The sequence below is a fragment of the Rhinolophus sinicus genome, chromosome 4, assembly GCF_057876585.1.
Source record: "Rhinolophus sinicus isolate RSI-liver-muscle chromosome 4, RSI-T2T, whole genome shotgun sequence".
Classification (NCBI taxonomy): domain Eukaryota; kingdom Metazoa; phylum Chordata; class Mammalia; order Chiroptera; family Rhinolophidae; genus Rhinolophus; species Rhinolophus sinicus.
The window spans coordinates 7435532-7462291 of record NC_142504.1 but is presented as its reverse complement, the minus strand read 5'-3'; the positions used below and the strand labels follow the sequence as shown (position 1 = coordinate 7462291).

Below are 26760 nucleotides of genomic sequence, written 5' to 3'. Positions count from 1 at the left end.
CCTTATCACAACTCTCTTCCTAAAAGGAGAGATTTGAGCCACGTTAGTCCCTGGCCTCTGGCTGTGACTGGGGCCGGGAGGCAGAGCTGACAGAACAGCTCACTGTTTTTCCTCGTGAGGTCTCAGGGTAGACAAGCGGCTGTGGAATGAAATGAGAAGTGGAGGCAGAGTGTGCAAGTTTCAGGGCCACACGGTGGGGGTGCGAGGTGATGCAGTTCAGATTTCTGCAGGATGTGCGAGGAATGCACATCGTTAGAAAAAGGTAGGGCAGGGCGAGCGCATCAAAAGAAATTCATGGTTGGGTTCACTTGTTCTTACTGTGAATTGCTGTTCTCGTAGATTGAAATTCTGAGGCCAGAGAGATGAAATTTCAGAAATGACCCCTTTGCCCATTATTTATTGCCAGTTGGAGAGGAAACTTTCCTTATGAGACACGATTATAGGGAGCTCACTTGCTTTTGAGTTCCTTTTTGGCTGCATTCCTCAGCCGCCCCAGAACTGGCAGTGTTTTGGCAGTATTTGTGTGTGCCTTTAGTCGTGAGCTGTCATTTGGGTGAGAAAAGGGAGGGGTTCTAATGTGAGCGTACGTTCCCCAACACAGCCATGAGCATTCTGTGCAAATAAAATTATGATGCATGTGGAGGCTGGGAGCTGAGCTGGATGGACTACAGAGCTTGGCCAAGGGCAAGGCGGAGCTGAGGGGCGGCCTGGGTGAGGCCATCTGAGCGCCAAGGTGGTGCAGCGAGTGGGGGGGCCCAGAGGAATCAGGAAGAGGCTGCTTGCTTGGGGGCTGCAGAGGCGCTCCTGTATAAAGGGGAGGGTCTGAGGCAGGCGAGGTGGGAAGGGGCGGTGAGGGTCTGGGCCAGTGTCCTCTACACAAAGCGGTTGCCCTGAATCCTCCTCTGGCCAGCTCGAGCCGCTCTATGGCCACCGTTATTACTCCCATAGGCTACTGCATTCGTTGGCTGTGGCTGCTGTAAAAATGACCACAGCATTTTTCTGACAGCAACCGAAATGTATCCTCTCAGTCCTGCAGGCCCAGGGAGGACCCTTCCTTGCCTGCGCCAGCTGCTGGCGGTCAGAGCTCCTGGCTTCGGCTACTGTCCCGCGTCAGTCTGTGCTTCCTGCTCATAGTCCCTCCTCCTCTCCATGTGTCGTCTCTCCTGTCACTTATACGCACACTCTTCATTGGATGCAGTTCCCACCTGAGTATCCAGGAGGATCTAATCTTAAGATCTTTAATTTCTTGTGCAACTCCCCCCCCCCCTTTTTTTTTAAAAAAAAATAAGGTAACATTCACAGATTCTGGGTATAAGGAAATGGACAAACCTTTTGGGGGCCACCATTCAATCCATGACAAGTGCCCAGAGAGTCAGGGGCACTGTGAGGACCTAAGACTTTGTTGTTTTTTAAAAAATTGTTTTTGGTCTCTGTGACACATATTTTGCCTGGGTTTGAATTTATGGGTGGTGTTTAGTGGCTAGGTGAGTCAGACTTCAGGGTGTCCTTCAGCCAAAGCGACACTCTTGGGTGATCCCAAGGTGACCTCCCTCCCTTTGGCCTCCCAAGCTGACCTTCTACAGCTCCTCCTCGGCCTGTGCCTTTCACCCTGTGTCCGCAACTATTACGGACCCAAAGGGGTTCAGAGACTATCGGATTCCCATGGGCTGCAAGAGTTTAGCACAAATATAAGCGACTCTATCCTGGACACATGACAGATATTAATTAAATGTCTATTGTGACACCAGTCCAGCCACAGCCTCTGACTTCTCAGGCCAGTCCTCAGGGCAGCCACTGCCCGGGGTTAGAGTTAGCATATGAAGTGAAACCTCTCTGCCCCCTCGGACCCCCAAAGCAGCCTCATCTTCTGGATGAGGACGCTGAGGCCCAGAGAGGAAGAGACTTGACAAAGGCCGTGTTCTGCCCAAGTGCTGTCTCAACACTTCATTTCCCATCTCGACAGCCTCCATCTACATTTCCAATTATGATCTTTTTCCCACCTTCAGAACATCTAGGTGTTGACCTGATTTTCTTTTTTTTTTTGTAACTGCTCCCTACCCCGCACAGACATATGGAGCCTGTCACCCGACCAACGTGACTTACTGCATTCTGTAGAGCCATTCTGCTCTGCGGCTTTCAGGCCCCATCTGCTAGCCCATATAAAACAAAATTTATATTAAATGCAATTCTACAAAAATCATCATGGTAAACTGAACATCATTTGTTGGGAAACAAAGCATATGTTGGAAATTTTGCTTCTGATCCTTGGCTTGTGGCCATTTGAGTTTGAGGGGGAGAGGCAGAACCCCTCGCCGAACCTCACTGTGCCCCTGTCGCCGTTTCCAGAAAGCAGTTCCCATCCTGGCACTGAGCGGCTGAGATGCTTAAAAAATTGAATTTGCCCTGTTTAGACCTAGTGTTAGAAATATTAGGTGGGGTGCAAATGTAATTGCGGTTTAAAAAGTTAAAAAAAAAATTGCAAAAACCGCAATTACTTTTGCACCAACCTAATAACAGACCCAAATCATCATATTCAACTCAACTTCTCCAAGAGTTCTTTGCACTATTACAGTTTTGGGGAAAAGCATCAGCTTGGGCAAAGGTTAAGAGAACAGAAGTGACCACTTCAATTTTCGGGGAAAAGATGAAGAAATAAGGTTAGAATCAATCTTTAGCTTGGTCTGCTTGCTCCTAAGGGACTTGCATTTTTGAAACAATCGGGTGAAGGGACAGTGAAGGGGGGGCGGGTTGAGGCAGAAGGGGACCGCAATTTTCAATCACCAAGGGGCCATATGCAACATTCCGTTTAAGTCACAGGACAACCCTCTGAGACCTCTGCTGTGGCCCCCACTTTTCAGAGCAGGAAACCGAGGGTGAGAAAGTTTGTTACTTGCCCAAGGTCAGCTGGTAAACACAGCGAGTGAAGTCACTGGTTTCCAGTGCTGCTGTCTAATTGAGTAAGGTATCCCCAGGGGGGTCTGTAATAATTGCTGGGGCTACTTTTTTTCTTCTTGAACAAACATTCATGAATGTAACATTTCGCTAGGGGAAAACTCGACAAAGAAACCAGAGAGGACCAATCGTTAAAGACAGGAGGAGCAGATGGCATCATTCAAGACGAGAGCGGACATGGAACACAAGCTATGAGAGGGCACACTGTGTGGCAGACTGTATTTCCTTCACCCCAAAACTGGAGCTCACCAAATCCCTCAAGTTTGAATCCTTCGGCTAATCTGAATTTTGCAAACTTTACCAGCATTGTTCGTTACATTTTGATTATATTTTGAGTGACTATTAGAGCTGTTATACTAGGTGCTTGGCAAGATCTAGGATGAAACATCTCATTTAACCCTCACAATAACTCGGGTGAGCGGGGTAGACACTGTCATTTCCGTTCCACAGATGAGGAAACACGTGCAGAACTTGACCTGATGTGCCCCCACTCCTAGTCCTAGGGCCCAGTGGGACTCTAGCTCCACGGCTGTCAGTCTCTACTGTGTTTTAAGTGACATCTCCTTTGAGACTCTTCTAAAGGCAGAAGAGTAGCTTCACTTTCTATTGTTCATTAGTTTCCCTTTCATTGGGGAAGATTATGTCACCAATAGGTCCCTGTCTTTATTCCCTGCTGCCTTTGTCTCTTTAGTAGCTATAGTCCTGACTTAATTGCAGTTTGGTTTGGATTTCAACCAACTGAAACCTAATTGCTGGTACTGTTAGCCAAGAAAGGGCATCCAATATTAATCCTCCAGGGAAAGAATTTCTAAAGGAGACTCCGGAAGGGCAAGACCTTCGAGACTCAGATGGTTCTCTGATGACAAGAATTTAAGTGGGCTGATGGGAGACATGGTTGGAGAGGTGGGATCTTCTCAGACCTCCAGGACAGGTAGAGAAGAGTGTGGTTCAGGAAGCTGCAGCTTGTCAGAAATGCACAATGTGGGGTCTGCATTTGCACAAGACTCCCAGATGAGCCGGGGTAAGTTAGGGTTTGAGAAGGACTGGTCTAATCCTTACTCCGACTTCTTTGTCTCCACTCAGGCAGTGGGCTGAGCTCAGAGCTAGCCCTGGGAGGTGAACTCAAACCTTCTTTTCCAGGCCACCAGATGAGAGGGAGCTTTAGGCAGCCACAGCAGGAGAAAATCAGATCTAGGCTTCTCAGAGCTGGCATTTTGTTGGAAATCACAGTCGACTGATTAAAAGCCGAATAAATAGGCCAAACCTCAACATTCGGTGGCTGAGTGAGCAAAAACTGACCGGGTCAAATCCAATTCAAAGTGTTTTAGCTTTAGATAAGCAATATCTAGTTTCTCCTCCATGAGGACAAATGTAAAATAGCCCACATTTTATTAGCAGTGGGAAAGTTGGCCAGATCCTTTTCCTCAGGGAACCAGTGCATTCATTCCTCTCCCAGCTCAGTTCATGAATTAACTATTTCCCCTGGAACTGGGATTGGAAGAGTTTCCCTGAGCAAAAGCAATTTCACTCCCCTCTGATGTTTTTCTAAGCGCAGGTTAGCTGGAAGCTCAGTGCTGTCCCGCTCTGCAGAAATACCCCAAGCTGGCCTGTCCTCCTTGACAATCTCACCTTACAGATAAATCAGAGACCCAGAGTCACAGGGAAACACAGCCCTAGAACTTGGTATTTCCTCAGCTTCTCATGCTGAGTTTTTGGCAAGTCCTTCAAACCTTAACTGTTTTAAACGTTGCCTTATACAATATAACTTACCTTGTCCTTTCCTCCAGGGGTGCCACGTGAAGGTGGATGAGATGATGCAGCTGCTTTGATCTCCTGGGGGGAAAAGAAGCCTATAAATATATCAAACACAGCAAGTAGGTATAGATGGGATTTTCAAAGGACACATGAAGCATTAGCACAGCCCTCAGTCCATATTAACCTTGCTGCTAGCAGGCCGGTCCTGTAGGTAGGTGTGGCCATGGAGTCACTCTGAGGAGCGAGGGCATGGAGAGTTCTCTGTCACTAACACAGCAGATCCTTTCTCTCTCCTGCACACCTCGTGATCCAGTCCCACTGCCTTCAGAATCACATCTCAAAACTTCAATTTTTGTGTTTTGATCTTTGCTTCCTTTTTCAAGCTCAATTTTTATCACTTCCTGTCTCCCTTTGCTATAAGGTCATTTTCTGTTCTCCACTACACCAGGCTCGCGCTCTCTCTCTCTCTCTCTCTCTCTCTCTCTCTCTCTCTCTCTCTCTCTCTCCAGGGCACTGTCTTACAACATTTATGGTTCTTTGTGCTCAGAATCCTCTTCTCTCGTCTTCCCAACATCTCCACCCGGACAGGCTTCATGATCACCTGGGTCCCAGCTGTCTCCTCGGAGAAGCCTCCCAGAACCTTCCAAGCCTGGGCCCACAGGGTCTCCCATGGCCCCGCTGTACCACATGTTGAAGCCCTTTCTAGTCATTCCCTGCCTATTTCTCTTCTCTCCCCTTAGACCAGTGCTTCTCAGCCTTGGTTGCACATTTAGAATCACATGGGGACATTTTAAAACTCCAGATGTCTAGATCACATCCCAGACTGTCAAAATCACAAGTTCTGGGCGTGGGATTCAGACATCCATATTTTTTAAAGCTCTGCTGGGGGTTTCAGGGTACGAGTCATTTTGGGAACCACTGTACAAGGCTGTAAACTCCTGAGAGTGGGGCAGTCACGACAATGACCATAGTGCTTGGTACATAATCGGTGCGATAAGAGCCTGTGGAATGAATGAATGAATGAATGAGGTGCTGGGGCCTCAGTTTGCGGGTCCTGAACTCTCGCTTGCAGGTCCGTGCTGGGGGATCAGGCTCTTAGGTACCTGATGCCCTGAGATTAATCGTCAGCGGAAGCCAATTAATTTTATTTTCAGGAAAAGCAATGGAGTTAAGCAGATACTTGACCGCCCTTCCTCGCCGGCTCGTCATTAGCGTCATCCTCCTCCCAATAAGGAGGCCTCTTTAGGAAGCCACACTGAGATAAGAAAAGCAAGAAAGCTGAAGCTCTCACAGGATGTGTTTATTTGGCTGTGACGCATGATAAACGTCAACTTTCTCCACTAAAATGCCCATGGACTGGAAGTTCTTTTCAGTTGAGATCATTTATCTGACGAGGCTTTGGAAACCATAGAGCAGCATTGTTTTACTAGTGCTGTGTTTCACTTATTCCCTGGACGAATGTTCAGGGGTCTTACGATTGCACAAGATCACGGGAAGATAAAGGGGAAGGGTGGGGGCCCCTGCTGTGTGGGGAGGGCTGCTGAAACACCCTGAGAAGGGCTTCTTCACAGGCCGGGTGGGAAACCCAGGAACTCAGGGAAAGCAGTGCTGCTCTTGCCCCCGGATTGTGGATTGCGAGCCCCGTAAGGGAGGAGGTTGTCCTACTATCTGCGTTTCCTCCAGTCCTGACACAGTTCCTGGCACTTGTCATTATGTCACTTACCAGGATAAATAAATCATGGACCATCTGCTAGGATTCTTTGACTTCCAGGTGTTAGAAAACCAACTTAGATTCCTCTAAGGATAAAAAGATTTACTGGAGGGATTGGGGTGGTTCAGAGAGTCCACACCAACATGAGAAAACACAGCCCCAAAGCAGAGCCTCTGGAAGGCAGTACCCAGTGTTCTTCTCTGGACTCTGACCCTGGAACCTTGGGGCGCCCCAGCATCACTCACCTGTCCTTCTCTTGCCTGTGTGGGGTTCCTTCTCTCCTGCAGTGGGGCAGCCGATGGCTCTGGACTTTCCCACTCTTTCCTCCAGAGAGAAAAGGGCTGTCTAAAGTTACAGAATTCCATGGGAAGGACGGAGAGGTTGGCAAGCCTGGACCAGTCACGGAGGTGTGGTGTGGGAATGCACCTGTAAGAAGACGGGTGGGCAGGGGGTTCCCGGTGAAGGCTCTTGTCACAACAGTACCGCTTGCTGGCATGTCACTACAGGAGACCCCTGACTCAGTCAGAATGTTTCCCAGTTATGGGAAGCAGATAAGGTTAACAGGCTGTGGCTCTTAGTTGCAGATTTTGGGGAAAGGTACAAGGCGCTCTAAATGCTCCCCTCTGCAGGGTGATTACAAAAATGACGAAGGAAAACGTGTAACTTTTGCAAACCCTAGGCGAAAAGTCCATTTGTTTAGAAATCATGCTCATTTGCTTTTACGTTTCTCCCAAAGTTAGGATGACTTTTACCCCAAAGTGTCCCAACTCTGGTAAGAGAACATTACGATCATCACTTTTGGCCCGAACAAAATAAGAGGGTAGAGATGGCGACCTTTCTCTGGAAAGGGTGGTGCTGGTTACAGAGTTCTGGCTGCTTTGAGGGCCACCGCCCACTGCCTGGGGTTCCCTCCCTGCAGGTATGTGGCCCGAAGGCTCTGCGGCTAAAGAAACCCTCTTTTATCTGGAAAAGCAGAAGCTACTTAAATATTAGCTAGCACTGCATTTCATAGAGGATGGGAGAGTGGGACCCTTGAACAGTTTCTATTTCTTATTATCTGGAAGCTTCCATTTTATGGCAAGCAGGAGACTCCAAGCTGGCGTTGCCAGAAGGAGGAGGCTGTGGCTGGTCTTAGACCAGTAAGATTTCCATGGTTCTTTCTGGTGGTCTAAAGCTCCAGAAGCAAGGCACGACTTCCCTCAGAGTGGGGAACCGGAGTAAACCTTCTCCGGCAAGACATCTTGTGGGAGTGGGGAAGCGGAGGAAGAAATGCCAGGGGAGGGATGACGTTCCTGAAGGTTGTCAGTCGCCTGTGAAGTTGGGGGCTGGCAAAAATGAGATGAGGGACAGAAATCACTGAGTCCTGCTCACATGAAGCCAAACAGGGACAATGCAGGAAAACCAGATTGTGCATGAACAGGCTAGATCCAGAACAGGTCTGGGGTCCGGGCATAGGAAGGACAAAGGAAGGCCCCAAAGAGGAGTTGAGATCTGGGTCAAAAGAGACTAAACAGAGCTGTCAGGGGAGGGCTGAGTCAAGAACATAGATGGTGGCTGGGCAGATCACTGGGCTGGGAAAATGAGGTGTGGGGAGACGTCTTTCCATGGCCTCCACTGTTCTCTCCCAGGCTAGTGACCCAGGAAAATATGATGACAGTAGCATTCTTATTGCCCATCCTTTAAAGGCAGTCAAAAGGTCTGCTTTTCTGTGGCACACGTCACAGACAAAGTTCCCATACAAATTGCTAGGGAGTGTTCGCCACATTTTAAATAGGGTTCTTTGGCGCAGCCACAGTTCAGGGTCGCGAGGATTTTAAAACGTTCTATTTCAAACGAGCACTGCATCCATGCTTCTGCCCTCTGCGAGCCTAATAGCTCTCTGGGGACAGATACGATTGTTCACTTAGCCAAATGAATGAATGGGTCTGTGGGTGTGTAGGGCACAGCTCCCCCACCTCCCGCACACACAGACCCGGGGTTGGGAAGCAGAAGACAGAATACAGAGAAAACAGAGTGGTTCTGCAAGAGAAATTGAGTCGAATTCAGAGTTTGTGTGGACGCAAAGAGGGAGGGGGTGGACGAGGAAAGAGAAGCAGCTGAGCAGCGTGACGTGACGGGAGGCTGGGTCTTGAGGAGCAGAAATGTCCAGCACAAGACCTTCCTGCGCAGGGAATTGACAGAAACAGCCATGCCCCCCTTCAGCGGCTGCACTGTATGGAAAACATTACTACAAGAACAAGATGTGACGGTGTAGTACTCATTTGCGAACCATAAAGGCAAGCAGTGCTTATAAGTTTTGATTTAAAAAATATTAAATCTTTACTCATGGCCTTTGATGCTCTGGCGCCTAAGCCCCATCCCCAACCACTTCTCCAGGACCTTTGCTCAAAGTGATGGCACCTGCCTTGTGCGTGTGGAGGGGGTGGCGGTTTGCAGGAATCAAGGAAGGCGGGGCTGTAATCCGTGTTTGGGTCCATGTGGGGCGAGGAGAAGGCAGTGAGAAGGTTTGGCAGGCGCAGGAAATCAGAGCAAGCCACGCCTGGGAGAAATGCAGGGAGGGGCCCTGGCGCGAGCTTTCCTTGCTTTTTATTATTCAAAAAATAAAAAATAAAAATAAAAATCCAACCTTGTATAAATAAAAACTTTATGCATCCCGAAACGCTAAAAGAGTAGTAGTCTTTACTTTGGTATGCCCCCACAGAGATGTAAGAATTAACATTTGGCCACATTCGCGTTATTTCTGTTTCTCTATGTATGCTTTTAATTTTTATTGTTCTGGGGAGGGGCGAGGGGGGCGGGGGACTGTGGCAGGGGGCACAGGAAGTGGTGCTTCCGAGGAAGAAAGTGCTGGGGCACCATTCGGCCCTGGCACTGGCTTGGGTTCAGGCTGTCTTGGACCAACCTTGTGGTCTGTCTGTCTGTCACCTGCTCTGCCAGGTTCTGTGTACCTGTCTGTATATCAATCAGTCTGTCTCTACTTATGCCTCTGACTCTATGACTTTCCCTTTCTGTGCCTGTTTCTTTCTTTCTGGCTCTGTCTGACCTTTATTTCTGCCCCTGTCTTTTTGTCTGTCTAACCAACGTCCTTTCTTGACCATTTTTTCCTTCCTCACATTCCAATAATGCTGAACTGGAAGAAGCCTGTTGAAGCAGGGCCAGCTCTTTTGATAGGAATGTTTGTGTACAGAGAAGTGCTTTGAGGCCTCTTGAAGGAAGGTGGTAGGTGGCTGTGAAGAATAATGTTGGCAATAAGGAATGAGGAACACGACACACACTGCTTCATTGATTTATGTTTGTTTCCATCTGGGGGTAAGTGCTCATGGAATAAATGCATATGATTTCAGTGGGCAGATGCTTTATGACGCTGCTCCCTGTCTCCCTGTGGCCTCTTCAGGAGGATGGAATCTCCTCTGGCCCGTTAAGGAGTTAAGGGAGACACAGCTGCTGCTTTTCTAGAGTCCTGCAAAGCAGGTCTGCTCGTGGTGAACCTGAGGGCAGTGCAGACCGCCCTTTGGGGTCTGCTGGAGCGGTGGTTCTAGCTGCTTCAAGGATCTGTGCCAAGAAATCGGAAATTCCAATGGCATCTAAGAAGGTGCATCTCCCAGAAGCACTACCGAGCCCCCTCAGCCCTTGGGGCTCAGCTCAACCGTCTCAGGCCTCTTGTTTTTGTTGCACTGGGTATGGCTGGCACACGGGGACAGCTGATGAGCTCAGGTGCATGAGACAAAAATCAGTGGGACTTTCTTTGTCCAGCATCATTCCATCCTCCTCATTGGTTCTAATGTAAACACATAACTTGAGGACAGAAACCTTCTAAATCAGGTACCAGGAGTACCAGGAGCCACTTACAAGAGAGCCAGGCTAGGTTTGCTGCCTTTGAATTCTGTGTTAGAACACTGAAAGGTGATTTTTTCCTGTCTTCCAGGAGAAACCTCTAGAGGGAACTGTCTGTTAAGCCAAATCATCAAGGTTAGCTGGAAATAAAATTATAGACCCATTATCTTTAAATTTAATGTACTCAGTCTTCATTGGGAATCAGTTATGTGCCATGTCTCTGGAGTGATGTACCGATGGCTAAAGACCTCAGACATGAGACAGCGACAGAAGGACAGAGAGAAGTACAGACGAGAATTGGGGGAAGGGGGACAACTGACAACACAACTCAAGGTGTTGCAGACTGGATTGTTTCTGGAAGTGGAAAGTAACATTACACCAGTGACCTGGAGCGCTTTGGTGGGAGGCCCTGAAAGCCTTTCTGGGAGTTTGGGTGTTTTCCTTGTGTCACGGGGAACTAGTCAAGTTTCCGCTAGTTTTGTAATCAGCACAGAATGAGTTTCCGTGGCAGGCTGACTTAGAAACCGAGGTTTTGTTGCACACTTACACATTAGCAGACAATGAAGGGTTTTGAGGTCAGAGAGACTCAGGTTCAAACCCAACTTTCTGCACATCCAAAGACAAATGAAAGGACCCTGAGGACAGGGAGAGTCCTGCTCCCCGCCTTTCTCTTTCTTTCTCTCTTTCTTCTTCTTCTCCCTGCCCCCCCCCCCCCCTTTGGGACATCAGACTCTCAACTCTGAGTAACAAAACGAATGCCCGATGGAAATGTCTTACCTGTGTCAGCTGTGCCGTCTCCCAGGCTCCTGCATCTGTCTTAGATTGTCTGCTAAGAATCCATCAATGGAGTCACCTCCTGGCCGTATGGCCGCTGGACACCAGCCTCCTTTTCCTCTCCCCCGACATCACCCACTGGCTTGCCTCTCCTCCCTTCTCTTCTATCCCATTACAATAGTCTCCTCCCCCATTAGACAGAGCAATTCAGCTTTTCCCAATAACGAGCTGCGGTTTGTACCCAATCATCATGATGAGCAAATCCACAGTGACCACCAGGTGGCATCTTCTGGGAGTCGGCCCCTTGAGAGGCATGAACAATGCCTGCAAGGGATACTTGAACTGAGGCCCTTAGGAAGCTGGTAATCAGATCTGTAGCTAGGAGGAGTTAGCCCTTACTCTGTGGTGAGAGCCGCATACAATTTGATGGAAACACCACGGACCTATTTGATGAGCTCTGAAGGCTACGCGAGAGGTTGTGATATAAACATCCAGGTGCTGGTGACTGTGACTGGCGTGGCCTTTAACCAGCAGGCCCAACGGCCCACTTCCGGGGACTCTGATCCATTTCTTTCTGGCCTCATTATGGATGAATGTCCCTTCTTGCCTTTACATCGCCCTTAGCTATTGCTTGTTACCTAGAAATGACTTGCAACGCACACCCACTCCCTCCTCTGCTGTCCCGGTGGATCCAGCCTCTGCGTCCGCCTGCAGGAGCAGTGTGGCATCAGGGGAAGATTGACTCCAAACCTCCAATTGATCCCCTAATTGCATCATTTCATGGCACTGCTGAGCGACTCTTCCCATTGGAGCAGATTTAAATATTACAGTGCAATTACTTCAGGCAAAATAGTCTATGGGTACATGAGCTGTATGACCTTGATTTTGAGTCTGCTTATCCATATGGAAAGTGGAGATAATAGTATAGATGTATAGAGTTGTGGTGAGGATTCAAGCTCTCCCTGGATGTACTAAATTGCTTGGAAACTACTTAACTGTAAGTATTTACATGTGTGTCTTTTTTACAAGTTGCTACAAATTCCCCTTTCCCCAATACTAAGTTGTTATTACACTATTGATAATATGTTTCTAGGAGACAGAAGAATAAAGATAAACTCATACTTGTCAAAATGTAACTCACATTATTACAGAAATCAGAATAAAGACTAGAAAAGAGATGGGAGAGCAAAGGAGCAGACCATAGGATTTCTTTGAGAAAAAAAAAAAAAAATGAAATCATCTCCCATCTAACTGGGTTCTAGATCAGAGACTATCAGCTGGAGAAATGGATGAAGTAAACTGTTATACAGGCGTTTTTTCTTCTATTTTTTAAAGACTTTATTTTTAAAGTAGTTTTAGGTTCACAGAAAAGTTGACAGGAGGGTACAGAGAGTTCCCAGATGCCGCCACCCCGACACCTGCATGGCCTCCCCCACTCTCAACGACCCCCACCAGAGGGGTCCATTTGTTACCCCCATCGATGGACCTACATTGACACGTCATAATCACCCAAAGTCCACCACAGTTTACATTACAGTTCTCTCTTGGTGTTGTTCATTCTATAGGTTTTGACAAATGTATACTGACATGTATCCACCATTGTGTTATCATACAAGGCAGTTTCACTGCCCTAAAAATCCTCCATCTATTCATCTCTCCCTCCCTCCTAACACCTGACAACCACTGATCTTTTATTGTCCTTATAGTTTTGTTTATATTGTTAGGATCACACAGTTTGTAGCTTTCAGATTGGCTTCTTTCACTTAGTAATGCACATTTAAGGTTCTTCCAGGTCTTTTCATGGCTTGGTAGCTCATGTCCTTTTAGCACAAAATAACACTCTGTTGTCTGGATGGACCACAGTTTATTTATCCATCACCTACTGAAGGACATCCTGGTTGATTCCAAGTTTTGGCGATTATGAATAAAGCTGCTATAAACATCCATGTACAGATTTTTATGTGGACATGTTTACAACTCCTTTGGGTAAATACCAAGGAGTTTGATTCCTGGATCATATGGTAGGAGTACGTTTAGTTTTGTAAGTAACCACCAAATTGTATTCCAGAGGGGCTGGACCTTTTTCATTCCCACCAGCGACAGACGAGAGTTCCTGTTGCTTCCCTTGCTCGAAGCATCTGGTGTGGACAGTGGTCTGGATTTTGGCCATTCTAAATAGGTGTGTAGTAGTTTCTCATTGTTTTAATTTGCAATTTCCCTGATGACATATGATGTGGACCATCTTTTCATGTACTTATTTGCCATCTGTGTATCTTTTTTGGTGTGGTATCTGTTAAGGTCTTTTTAACTGAGCTGTTTTCTTATTATTGAGTTTTAAGAGTTCTATGTATATTTTGGATAACAGTCCTTTATCAGATGTATCTTTTGCAAATATTTTTTCCCAGTCTATGAATTGTCTTCTTATTCTCCTAAGTATCTTTCACAAAGCAGAAGTTTTTAATTTGAATGAAGTCCAGCTTATCAATTATTTCTTTTGTGGATCACGCCTTTGGTGTTGTAAGGGCCTTGTTTGTAGCCCTAGAAATAATTGCTTTTCTGTAAAAAAGGATGGCTTGCCCTGATTCCTATAATGTTGGTGGCCCTGCTGTGATGGGACATAGGACCGTTTATTCACCACCCAGGATCCTCTCTGTGAGCCTTTTTGGCGGTCACAAGATGAACTCTAGATTTTTCATCACATCTTTAATTTCAACATTTTCTCCTAAAATGATGGTGGGAAAAGAACCCTGAATGAATGACTTTGAATTTAATCTGCCCCTTAGAAGCCAAGTGACCTTGGACAAGTGACTTAACTTTCTGATGTATTTTTCTGCAATTTGGGAAGAGAATACTTATCCCAGGTGAAGTCATCAACCACCTCAGTTCCTGTTTCTAACAGGAACTCATTAATCCTTGAACCCAAATGGTCACTCCCAAGTCCAATGCCTAGCCTGACCACGCATATTTGCCAAAACGCCAATTTTTCATTCCACTCATTCAGTTCCTCCCCTGGCTTTGAGTATTCCTGGATGGACTCAAGACCTTGCTTTATCACTCTTTTCCTAATGTTTCTAATTAAGTGTATACATTTGATATGGAAGCTTTTTTTTGGGGGGGAGGGTGATACAAAGGAATTTGTTTGTGAGCCATGGTGAAACGGGTCAGAGCTGTCCAGGGAACCCCGTGCACTGCTGCTAAAGCCCCTGTGCGTGCCCACGGGGCCTGGCCATTGCCACACACCCTAGGATTCTCCCCTGTGTTTTTCCCACGCCCTGCGTTGCTGTGAATACGCGAACACATTGGACCTCACATTCTAAATGAAGCCTTGGTCGGTGGGAAGCCACCTCCAAGATGGAACTTTTTACATCAAATCTGAAACAATGATGTGCTACGGTGTCAAGAATAGAAACAGAAGAATTTCTAACTGAATTTCAAAATTCAGGCCAGGTGAGGTCTAGCAAGTTTTTTTGCCTTAAGTGTTTAGCAGGGAAAATATTTCAATGCGATGTCAGGCAGGGCGGGAATCCCACTGACTTGCCGGAGACCGTGATTCAAAGGTTTGGAAGGTATAGCCTTGGCCTGTCCTGGCCCAGAGAAGCTCCTGTGACTGTGCTTCTTTTCTTTAGGACACTCACCTTGGTTTGCAGTGATACATTCATTCATGTGATTTGATCTGTCTTCCTCCTAGACCACAAGTGCCGAGAGAACAGAGACCGCGTGTAGCCCAGTGCCTGGCACACAAGAGACTTTCATCAGAGACAGGAAGAAAGTGGATATTCGCTCAGTATCATTTATAAATTAGTGCCAACTGAATGCTAACTAGACAACACATAAATTATGTGTATCAAATGTATCTGGGGAAGACCATTTATGTTGGTGTAATGTAGACTTAAACATTTTCTATCAAGCCCTAATTAACCTTTCTCCTCTAATTCTAAATAAAATTCCTTTAATTGGATTTTGAGTTTTGTTTGTCCTGGTGCTTCAACAAAAATTGGGCATGCAGTGGGGATTTGCATATACAATAAGGGCTGTGGATTTTAATATTTTTCAAGACATTACGTAGAGGCTGCCCTTTTCAAAAACAAAATATTTAATTATTCACAAAAATCTTTTTTCGCAACTGTAGCACAATTAGAGTATCTTTTTTTTTTTTTTTGTAGCAGGAAATGAAATATGGAGATGAGCATGAATTGACCAGGAATCACTTGGAAATCAAAGAAAACATAGGAAACAAAGGATGTGATTCGGAAAGAAAAATCTCTTGAATTCACTGAATCCATGCCGAACTAGAAATCCAATAACGACATGAATAAAGCCTCATTGACAAAACATGAGAGCTATTGAAATAGATGGAAAAGGCAGGATATGAAATCAAATACAATTCACTTGTGCTGAAAAACAACCTTTACCGTCAATGTTTTATACCACGGTTAATACAAAATAAGCCATTATTTGAAAAGAAAAAAGAAAGCTCACCTTATTACATTATACCAATAATGCATTTTCTAGAAGCTCATCATGGTTTTTTCTACACAGGCCAAATAGTGTAGAGAAATCACCTTTCATGTCCAGTTCTGCCTTCCTGCCTAGAAGGGTTTATTTCATTGTCATGGTTTGGTTCAACCTATAAAAATTCTCAAGGAGTTTCTGTGTGCAGACGAATCCAGGCACTCCACGTAGACACCTGAAATAACCCAGGAGAAAAAGGAAAAAATCAACAATCTGTTCCTATTTCTACTCTCAACCTCATCCTCATGGCAAGGTGCATTGTGCTTTAATTATCCAGATAATTAACTCAATTCTTCACTTAGTTTTGCCTTTAGAGAAATGGCCCTAGTCTATGTGTGTTCTTTTATTCTGTAACTATTAGCACTTCCTGTGTGCTGGGGGCTGCTGAGGGCGATCCAAATTCCTTAATTCTTTGGCCCTTGGTCTCATCTGGAAAAGGGGCTCAATGATAATACATACCTGCCTCACAAAATCTTGGTTAGGATTCAATGAGAATGAGATGTCCACAGCCGGTTCTGATACATGGAGGCTGGTTCTGTTTCTCTCTTACTTTTCACTACCTCTTTTGGCAACGATAATTATTGATTATTCATTAAGTACTTCCTTTCAGAAACTTAGAAGCCAGTGAGGGAGAAAGACCAGCAAACAGAATGATGTGGGTATGCAGGGGGCATGTGACCCACCCAGCTGCATGGACTGGGTGAGGGTGGGATGGGTCAGGGGCGTTTTCCAGTAGGAGTTTCGAGAAGCCAGGAAGGGGCATGCAGGCAGGAGGAAACCAAAGGGGAGTGTGAGCGTGGCTCTCTTCAGAGATGTGAACGTCATTCTGTTCAGCCCTGGACGGTGGTAGAGGAGACAGTAGGTGAGCTGGTTGTGGTGAGCCAGGGCCGGGTGATGGAGAAGCTCAGGCACCTCCTAATGAATCTTGGGCTCTATTACAAAGGACAACAGAGAGCAGCTCAGTGCTGGTCTGTTTTGTTTTAAAGCATTTGTTTAACAGCATTTGTTTGTATGCCCATGTGTTAAAGGGAAATACAGAAAAGTTTTAAATGAAAATGCAAACAAAGGGCCTCACGGTCCTCTCAGCCAGAGACAATCATTGCGAATATTTTGGTGTAATGCTGTTCACGGCTGAGAGAATACATTTTATTGCTTTTTGCTGTTGTTACAAACATCGCATATTAATTGTAAAAGAGTACAGATAGTGAAAAACGAAATAAAACACACCCAGAATCCCTTCACATAGCTATATTTAATTAGTGTGTATCCATCTGAATCTTTTTCTTTGCGTGTCTCTATCTTCCTCGTCTCCCTGTCAATCTCTTTTTAATGTTTGTTAACTTGTATGTTCCTTTTAATATATCAGGAGAGTATTTCCATACCACAAGATTTCATGTTTAGCATAATTAGTAATGATAGAATAAAGTCTTTTTGTGTAACAAAATTTATTTAATCAATCTCCTACTGTGAACTTTTATGCGTCTCCAAATTTCACTCTAAGTAATATTGTGATAAAAATTTCATAGCTAAACCTTCACAGATCTCTAAAACTTCCAGAGAATAAAACATTAGCAGTAGTATTTAAGGTAAAGATATTGATATATGTTCCTGTACACACACACACACACACACACACACACACACACACACACGAAGGTCAGACAATTAAGTTCGCAAACTCATGCTAGAAAACGTGCTACATACCTCATTGCTGAATATCACTCTGGTCACTTTTGAAGTACCCCCCTTGGGAAGCTATGCACTGATGCCAGCGCCTAGTCCACCCTTCAAAGCAATTTTGGAATTCTTTTTCTGGAATGGCCATCAGAGCTGTCATATTACCCTAGATGTCCTGAATGTTATCAAAATGTCTTCCTTTCAATATTTCCTTTATCTTTGGGTAAAAAAAGAAGTCATTGGGAGCCATATCAGGTGAGTAGGGAGGGTGTTCCAATACAGTTATTTGTTTACTGGCTAAAAAGTCCCACACAGACAGTGCCATGTGAGCTATTACATTGTCGTGATGCAAGAGTCATGAATTGTTGGTGAAAAGTTCAGGTCATCTAACTTTTTCATGCAGCCTTTTCAGCACTTCCAAATAGCAAACTTGGTGAACTGTTTGTCCAGTTGGTACAAATTAAAAATGAATAATCCCTCTGATACCAAAAGAGGTTAGCAACATCATTGCAACAAGTTTGTGAACTTAATTGTCAGACCTCGTGTGTGTGTATGTACATATTTGTCTATATATACTGTTATATTGCCCACTGAAAAACAGTTACAGTTTTTCTCCTAGTATTTATATATGTTCATGTCCTACATCACCCATCACCTCAATCACCAAGTAGAATCAGATTTTTTAAATAGTTGACAGTTTTATGAGTAAAACACGGTAACTGGTTGTCAGTTTGCGTTCCTCTGCTTAAGAATGAAGTTCAGCATATTTTCATGTATCGATTGGTTAATTTTATCTTCTCTTCCAAATTGTGTTAATGAACCTTTGCCATTTATTGGACTAATTCTTTTCTTATCAAATCTTATATTAAGGATATTTACCCTTTGTAGTATATATTGAAAACATCCTTGTTCGTAAATAGTTTGTTGTTGAATTATGTTCATGGATATTTTGTTGCATAGAAGTTATAGCAAAAAACATTCCAACATTTCGGTAACCGAATCTATCCATCTTTTCCTTTATGGGTTCTGTGCCATGGCTTTGGGCTTAGAAAGGCATCCCCACTGCATGAATACATGAATATTACCCATGATTTATCCTGGTAATTACAATTTTTTATCCACATGGAATTTTTATTTCTGTAATATGTGAGGTAGAGCTCTAATTAGGTTTTTTTTCCCTCCAATGCTTAGCCAGATGTCTTAACCCTATGCTTTGAAGAATCCAGCCTTTCATCCTTTATTTGAAATGCCACTCATGGATGACACAGTAATTACTATCCAAAAGCATTTCTCCTTTTTTTACTAATGGAACCCAATCGTTGGGAGCAGTGGGAACACATTTCCTGGTAGCTGGCTGCGTGAGGCAGAAAGCGGAACTACTACTGAGACAGCTAATATTTTCTGAAGTGGTGGCCTCGCTGTTAAGTGTCGTTTCACCTTTCTCCTTTCTTGTTCCTCGAATGTGGCTGGGATCCTGTGGGTGAGGTAACCATATTCTCACCATGAGGGCAAACCCACCTGCTGAGGATGGTGAGGGACAAGGCCAGGAAGACTGGCCCCAGGTGACTTTCTAGGGTACTCATTCTAGCTCTGGGTGGCTTGTCTGTGAGAAATAGAAACGTGGATTGGATTTCTGTTCCATGCAGCCAACGTCATCTTAAATGATACATCACTTTTATAATGAACATGTTTTTCACATACACCAGAGGATGTTTTAGGCCTGCTAACATGCGTCACTGACCTCTCTGTCCAATGTTAGTCTGTAGCTCAGTGTTTTAAGCGACGCACATTTACATCTAGGATTGCAAGTCACCCCAGTCCACCCCCCCCCCACTGCTCTTTTCCAAAAAGTGACTTTCTTTTCTTTTTTCTTGATGATAAATAGATAGGTTTAATTGCTCTTCACACAGATAGCTTCAGAGACTTTAAACTATAATCCAGGAAAACACAGACCATACAGAAACTACAGAACCATGAAATGCAGACACACTTGCCAGATCTAAAATAAACTGGCTTCTTACCACAACTACCCTGTACACATGGTAGCCCTCCTTCCCCCCCCAAATGACCATAATCTCCCACGAAAAGAGTTACCGTATCGTGGAGGAATCGAAACCCAGCTTTGTGGCCCAAAGCAAAAACCATAGGCAAAGCCGCACACCAGTGGTTAGCTGGTGAAATCAGGAAGCCCAGGACCCGTCACGATGCTTTTCACTCTTGCTTTTTGTCCCTCCCAGTAGGTTTGAATAAGCCATCGGACTGAAACTTCCTCACTTGGAGCTCACCACAGCGCTGGCGGATCTTTTCCCAGGAGCAGCTCTTCACAAGCACTGGTGGTCTCAGGGCTCCCAGCCCTTCCCAGAACTTTTCCTGGGAAGGGGTTCCGTTTGACCCAAATGTTCATAGTGATGTCACTTTTTGATCCTTCGATGTCGGCTCTTCCTGTCGTTGTGAAGCAGAATTCACTAGCCAAGCGTTGGGTTGTTCACCCACTAATAGGGAATGTGAGCTGGGATTAGACCATTGTGAGACAGGTTAGTAGAAAAAGGCATTTCAGAGCTGTCCCAAGCATTGGGACAAAAATTGGATTGAGATAAGGAAGGAGGGAGGAATAGAAGAAAACCTAGGAAACCAGCATTTATTGTGTGTTTGATGAATGAATGAATCAATCATTGCATGAATGCTGTACTAAGTGCTTTCTATGTATGTAGCATATATATAGTATATATAACATACTTGTATATAAAATACACACACCACCACCCCCACAGACAGATTTTCTTTAAATTTAAAATTTCCCAAAGCCTTGTAAGGTCATCATTGTAGTTGTTACTACTTTTGTCATCATTTTACTGATCAGGAAATGTAACTCATTCAGGTTACCTGGTTAGGTGAGTGCCATTTTTCCTACACCTCTTGGGAACATGGATTGTGTAAGTTTCCTTAGCTGTTTTGTCCTTCTTATCCATAGCAGCCATTTGGCTCAGGACCGGGGTTGGTCCCTGCGTTGGCCCCTGTGACAGCTAACAACTCCCATTACCCAGTGTCATGGGAATAAGAACGGACGTCCTCCTCTGCCGAGGCCAGCGGGAAGCAGCTCTTTGTGTTCTCACAGTACATACATCTCCTGGGTGTGGAAGACGCTGACTTTTCTGTAGATCTGCTTTGCAAAGCACTTTGGTGCTCCCCTTGGGGCCTCACATGTATGTGCAGGACAGGCTCTGCTTGTGAGTCCTTCGTTATGGATTTTCATCAAGTTTGTTCATTTTTGGAGAGTCATTTAGATTATGAGCTGAAAAACTGCTTATTTTTAAAACTGAACTTAAGCCAACATATTATCATCTCCACAGTGTCTTTTATTAAAAACAACACACACACACACACACACACACACACACACACACTCACACACACGCTGCAGGCAGGCCGTGGCGGTCCTATTGTACACTAGAAGAGACCACTATTCACACCAAGCAGTGACATCCTGGTCTCCTTGGAGACCACGAAGAAGAGAAATGCAGCAGGGACGTCACAGAAGCGTGATGGGTAGTGGAATAATAAAGGCTGATTGTACCTTTTCAGGTGAGGAACATTCCAGAGAAACTGCATGATTCAGATCCAGGAGCTGTCATTTTGACTTCACCACCAACTGCCCAAGGAAATCATGCGTCACTGAATTCATTCTGATTTACTTGCCTCATCTGGAAGTTAATAAAAAAAAGACATTGCTCCTTCCTATGCATTGATTATTAAAATTCTTAAGGGTGAAGACATCATATTTTCCAAGTGATCGAATTTGGATGGTCAACAAAGAACCCTGAGGATTTGGTGGTCATAAAACTATCTAATATTTGGCCTCCGTGGGCCTCATGTGAAAGATAATACCTAGCTTAGATGATGAGATCATGTGTTTGAAATACATAACATGCAATCAAAGCGTAAACACACGGGCACCCGGTAAACATTTCCTATGTAATTGTTAATATTATAAGACAGAACATGATGTAATGATTTTTTAAAAGCACATGATTTGGAAACGGATAAGTCTGGGTTGCATTCCTAGTGTGCCCCCATTTGAACTTGGTACACTAATAAACCTTGCTGTTTGAATACTTTTACAGGGAGAAAATAGTTCTACTGGGAGGAGTACTTCTGCAAAGTTCATGGTACGGTGTCTGATGCACAGAAAGTACTCAGGAAGTAGTGGCTTCTCTCTCTCTAAGTGTCCACGCACGCACCCCTCATGTGCTATGTCTCACACAGGCTTGTCATGGTCTGCAGGACCCGCTTCTGTGAGACCAAATCACATCGGAGATACCGACCCACTGAATTCATAGAGCTGCATTCAAAGTTTAACCCTATTCCCAAGAGCAAAAGCAAGGTGAGAACATGCGACGAAAACACCTCCTCTCCCTCTTGAAATACACCAGATTGGGGAATGAAGGGCTCTGGGCGGACATTGTGCTGCCAAGTGCACAAGCGGTAACAGTTGTAATATCCGTGGGTAATGATTAACATCTATCATCTCTGCTTCTTTGGCCTACTAGCTCGTTTTTCTGCTATACATCTGGATGTCTTTTTTTTTTTATTTGTGGTAATAATTTGGCCTGGTATCTTTGGAGTTAACTGTGTTGCTATTACTTAATACAGATAAGACTGAGGTTTTGGGGTCTTAAATGTCTGAAATCAGTTTATGAAGGTGGGACCAAGCCCCATGACCAGTCCAGAGCAACTGTTAATGTTCCTTTTCCCTCTAACATAATTTGGTTGTCAAGGAGAGATATGTGGTGAGATTTAAGCCAAAGAATGCTTATATGAATAGGTGGAGTCTCACTGCAGCCAGAATAACATCCCGTCACACTTGCTTGGTTCTATCTGGAGTCTGTGTAAATGAATACATATTGTTATCATATGTAATGCACTCGATTTAAAAATATTTTCACAGAGGGTTTCCTGTAAGGACCTACTCTTTTTCTTCCTTAACTTTATTAGCCAACCCTTTCCCTGATTTTTACCTACCTGGAATTAAATTAAATTAAATTTACTAGAACAAAAAAGTTATTTGTCCTGAAGATATCGAATTTTCAGATCCTGAAATTTCTATCTATAAACACGTTGCAGGGTTTGTCACATTATAAAACTCTTACATTTTAATATAGTTACAGCATAAATGTTCAATGTAAAAATACATTAGTTTGGATATTATTGAATTCAGCATCTATTTAGTAGAACTCTGTGTCCAAAACAAAACAATGCACTACTTATTAAAAACAAGATAAATGAGACATGGGCTTTTATTTCAGTGAATAGAAAATCTTAGAGTTGTCATAGTGAACTAAAAATTCTAATAATCCATGTCAACTGCATCTGCTAGTCCAGAGAATTTTTAAACAGTATTTTTATTGTTGGTTCAGCAGAACATTTTCCCTCTAGGCTATCTACTTTTGAAAGCACACACAATAGCAGATGCTAAAATGCTTTTTGATCAAATGAGTTTCAAATGAGATAATACCAGGTACAGAAGTAGGGTTAAATATATTGTTGTAAAGAAATCAATAATTAGAATGAAAGTCTTAAATTAAAAGGGTGAATTTTACTGAGAAACTAAAGCTGATACCTGAAGTATAAAATATGGAGCTAAAAGTAAAAGATACCATTACTTAGTGACATGATTAAATAGACATTAGTACGTTTAATCTCTTTGATTTACCAACCTGAGAATGAACTCATACTTACAAGAAAACCACGACTTATCCTATTTGTCTCTTTGTTGCTATCTGCTGTAGTTATCTTGAAGACGAGAGTAGAAAAAATTGCAGACTATGGTTGATAACACTGTATTGTATAATCGGAATTGGCTAAAAGAGTAGAGCTTAAATGTTCTCTCTCTCACACACCAAGATAAATATGTGAGGTGATGGGTGTGTTAATTCACTAGAAGGGGAGAATCCTTTCACAAGGTATCAGTATATCAAATCACCGTGATGTACACTTTAAATATCTTACAATTCTATGTGTCAATTATAGCTCCATAAAACTGAAGTTAGAAAAAAAAAAGTTCCGACATCCATTTATCCTTGAAGTTAGTAAGGTAATAGCTTTAAAGATCTACTCTGAAATAAACAGTTTTCTATTATTTATTAGGAGTCCCCAGCATCTGTGCTGGTTTTCCCCCCCTAATTCCCTGCCAAAGACATTACTTTGGGGAAGGAGGTTTTAGAAATTACCATAAGACTTCCTGCTTGACGATAAAACAATTAAATCAGAATTTCTGAGAAGTTGCCAAGAACAATCAAGAAAGATGTTTTTTAGGCAGAACACTTGCTGAAGAATCACTTTACCTCTTAGTCAATGAGTAGTTTCTCATTATTTATTTAGATTTATCTGGCAGTTGTACTCTGAAGAGCTCATTAGAATAAATTAGCCCAATATCATGTTCATTTCCAGACTCATGGTATCCATCCTATGTTTATTTTCACAGTTTTGCAGCTTTTATCCACTAACTATGACTTAAATCTACTCATCTCTCCATCGCCACCACCATATGCCTAGTCCAGGCTTTCACCGTCTTTCACTTCGACGAGTGGAATTGCCCGTAAGCTTGGCTTCCCACCTCCACTCTCACCTCCTCCGTCTGTTCTCTACTCCACAGTCCCCATGACATCTTTCCTGCAAAGAAGCCAGCTGGGGTTTTGATAAAGATGACACTGATTTGGTAGATCCATTTGGGGAGTATTGTCATCTTAAAAACATTAAGTCTCTGATCCATGAACATGGCCGTCTTTCCATGTACTTTGGTCTTTTCTATACTGTTGACAATGTTGTAGTTTTAACAGTGCAAGTTTTACAGTTCTTTTGTTAATTTTACTGTGAAATATTTCATTGTTCTTGATGCTTTTGCAAGTGGAATTATTTTCTTCATGTTGTTCTCAGATTGTTCATTGCTGCTGTACAGCAATACAACTGATTTTTGTGGGTTGATCTTATATCCTGCAAAGTTGCTGAACTCATTTATGAATGGATTCCTCAGCATTTTCTGTATAAAACATATTCCTTAGGATTTTCTATATAAAAATAATGTCATTTGAAACTAGAGCTAGTTTTACCTGTTTCTTTGTAATCATGATGCCTTTTATTTATTTTTCCTGTCTAATGGCTCTGTCTAGAATCTCCAGTGCAATGCTGAATAGAGGTGGTGAGAGCGGTCATCCTTGTTCCTAATCTTAGGGGGAAAGCTTTTAGTTTTTCACCATTAAGTATGATATTATTAGCTGTGTGATTTTTGTAGATGCCTTTTATCAGATAGAGGAAATTTCCTTCTCTTTCCAGTTTGTTGAATTTATTTTGTCATGAAACGGTGTTGAATACTGTGAAATGCTTTTCCTGTGTCTCTTGAGATTATCGTGTGGTTTTTGTCTTTTTCTCGCTCCATTCTTCAGATTACATAATCTCTATCAATCTATTATGTTTGCTAATTCTTTCTTCTGCCAGCTCAAATCTGCTGTTGAACAACTTCAGTGAATTTTGATTTCAGTTATTGTTCTTTTCAACTCCAAAATTGCCATTTAGCTCTTTTTATATATAATATATATCTACTGATATTCCTTATTTGATGAGCCACCGTCATCATACCTTCCTTTCTCCACTTCCTTAAGCACGCTTTCCTTTAGCTCTTTGATATTTATAATAGCTGCTCTGAAACCCTCAAAGGCAAATTTTTGTTACTTGCTCTTTTTTCTGTTTATGGGCAACGCCTTCCTGTTATTTATGTCTCAACACTTTTTTGTTGTTGAAAACTGGACATTTTCAATAATGTATTGTAGCAAATAAGAATACTGCGTCATCTGCGTCCTCCCCATCCCCTTGGGTATTCTTATTGTTGCTTGCTTACTTACCTCCTTGCTTATTTATTTACTGACATGGCTGGACTAGCTCAGCAAAGTCTATTTCCCATGCAGTGTGTATGCTCTGACATTGCCCCCTGGAGGGTGCGGCCTCAGGCTCCTGCAGTTTCCTTGACCTCCTTCCCAGGGATGAGTATGGTTTTAGTCAGTTCTCTTTAACGGTCTCTTTCCCTGAATTCCTGTTAAGCCTCAGCCTGCTTATCACACCTGCCTGTTAACCTCACTAATTGCTAGCTGATTTCTCTATTGTTTTTGACAACACCTTGTGTCATAAATTGCTCCACAGTCTGATCCAATTAAAGTTGGGACCCTTTGCAGGGGTAGTCTTTTTATTTTTTATTTTAGTTTCAGGTGTACAAAACAATGTACTAGTTAGACATTTATCATTTTATCCCTCACACAGTGACAACCCCCTCCCCCCATCCACTACCCCTGTGACATCACATTACAGCCGTTACATTTCCACTGTCTCTATTCCTAATGCTGTACTCCACTTCTTGTGAATATATATATATATATATATATATAAAATTAGAGTTGACATTGATTATTGTTCAGCTTCAGCTTCAGGTGTACAGTGCAGTGATCAGGCATCTACATCATCCCTGAGGTGGTCTCCCTAATGAGACAAGTGTCCATCGGACACTCTAAGGAGTAGTCTTTGAGGCTTGATTTGCCCCAGAAGGGCTCTTCTTAGCTCTCTTGTTCTCTCTGTTGTATTTCTAGCTGCTCTACCTTTTTGTTGCTGTTGTTGTTGTTGTTGTTGTTGTTGCTATGAAGGCGACTGCTCTTCATTGCTCACCTCTGAGAACTCCATTGCTTTTATCAGTGCCCTAGGGCTTCAACTTTCCATGCTCTGTTATAAATAAGGAGAAGCCTTTCCTGATTTCTCTGTTTAAACTCATATTATTAGGTTGGTGCAAAAGTAACTGCGCTTTAAAAAGTTAAAAATAATTGCAAAAACCGCAATTACTTTAGCATCAACTTAATACCTGTCACTCTTTTAATTTACCCTGCTGTAGTTTTCTTCATAGACCTCACATTACATTACATATTTATTTGCTGCCTATCTCCACCACTATAATGTAAGCTCCTTGAGGGCAGCTTAATATCACATAGTCAGTTCCTAGAAGAGGCCTTAGCATACAGTAGGCGCAATAAATAATGGTTGAATAAGTGATTTAGAGAATAATGAAGGAATAAATAAGTCAACAAATACCACTGCTGATCAAAAGGAAAAAGGAAAATTCATAGGGAGAGTTTAGCTTTGGCATACAGATGCCTATTCAGAAAACCTCTGAAGTCTATGCTAAAACAAGTGTTAAGGAAACGAAAAGTGGAATGGGATGAGTAGGTGTAATGTCCCGGATGAAAATGAACTCAATAATAAAGACGACGATAACACAAACCACAATAACAACACAGCTGACAGAAACTTAATGCTTACGGTGGGTTAAGCCCGGTGCTGTGTTCGCACCCATCATTTCATGTAATACTCACAGTGATGCTTCGAGTGAGGCACTGCTTCGCAGACGTGTACAGTGAACCCAGAAAGGTTAAGGAGTAAACACAGGCCAGCAGCACAACTAATAAACTGCAAAACTGGGTGTCCGAGCCGGGCAATTCGACTTCACAGCCTAT

The 26760-nt window shown here is 43.5% G+C and overlaps 1 long non-coding RNA gene across 2 annotated transcripts in view; it reads right to left on the bottom strand.

The window, feature by feature from the left end:
• Positions 1-12375: 12375 nt before the first annotated feature.
• Positions 12376-26760, bottom strand: part of LOC141573224 (uncharacterized) — a 75878-nt gene continuing 61493 nt past the window's right edge. Inside the window, exons 2-5 of one of the 2 annotated variants that reach the window (XR_012498933.2) lie at positions 20790-20916; positions 15506-15713; positions 14662-14757; positions 12376-13748 (exon numbers count right to left, since the gene is read on the bottom strand). This is a non-coding gene — a long non-coding RNA (uncharacterized LOC141573224). Of the gene's footprint in view, positions 14758-15505; positions 20917-26760 lie in introns of both variants that reach the window. The other variant, XR_016021018.1, reaches the window with a different exon arrangement.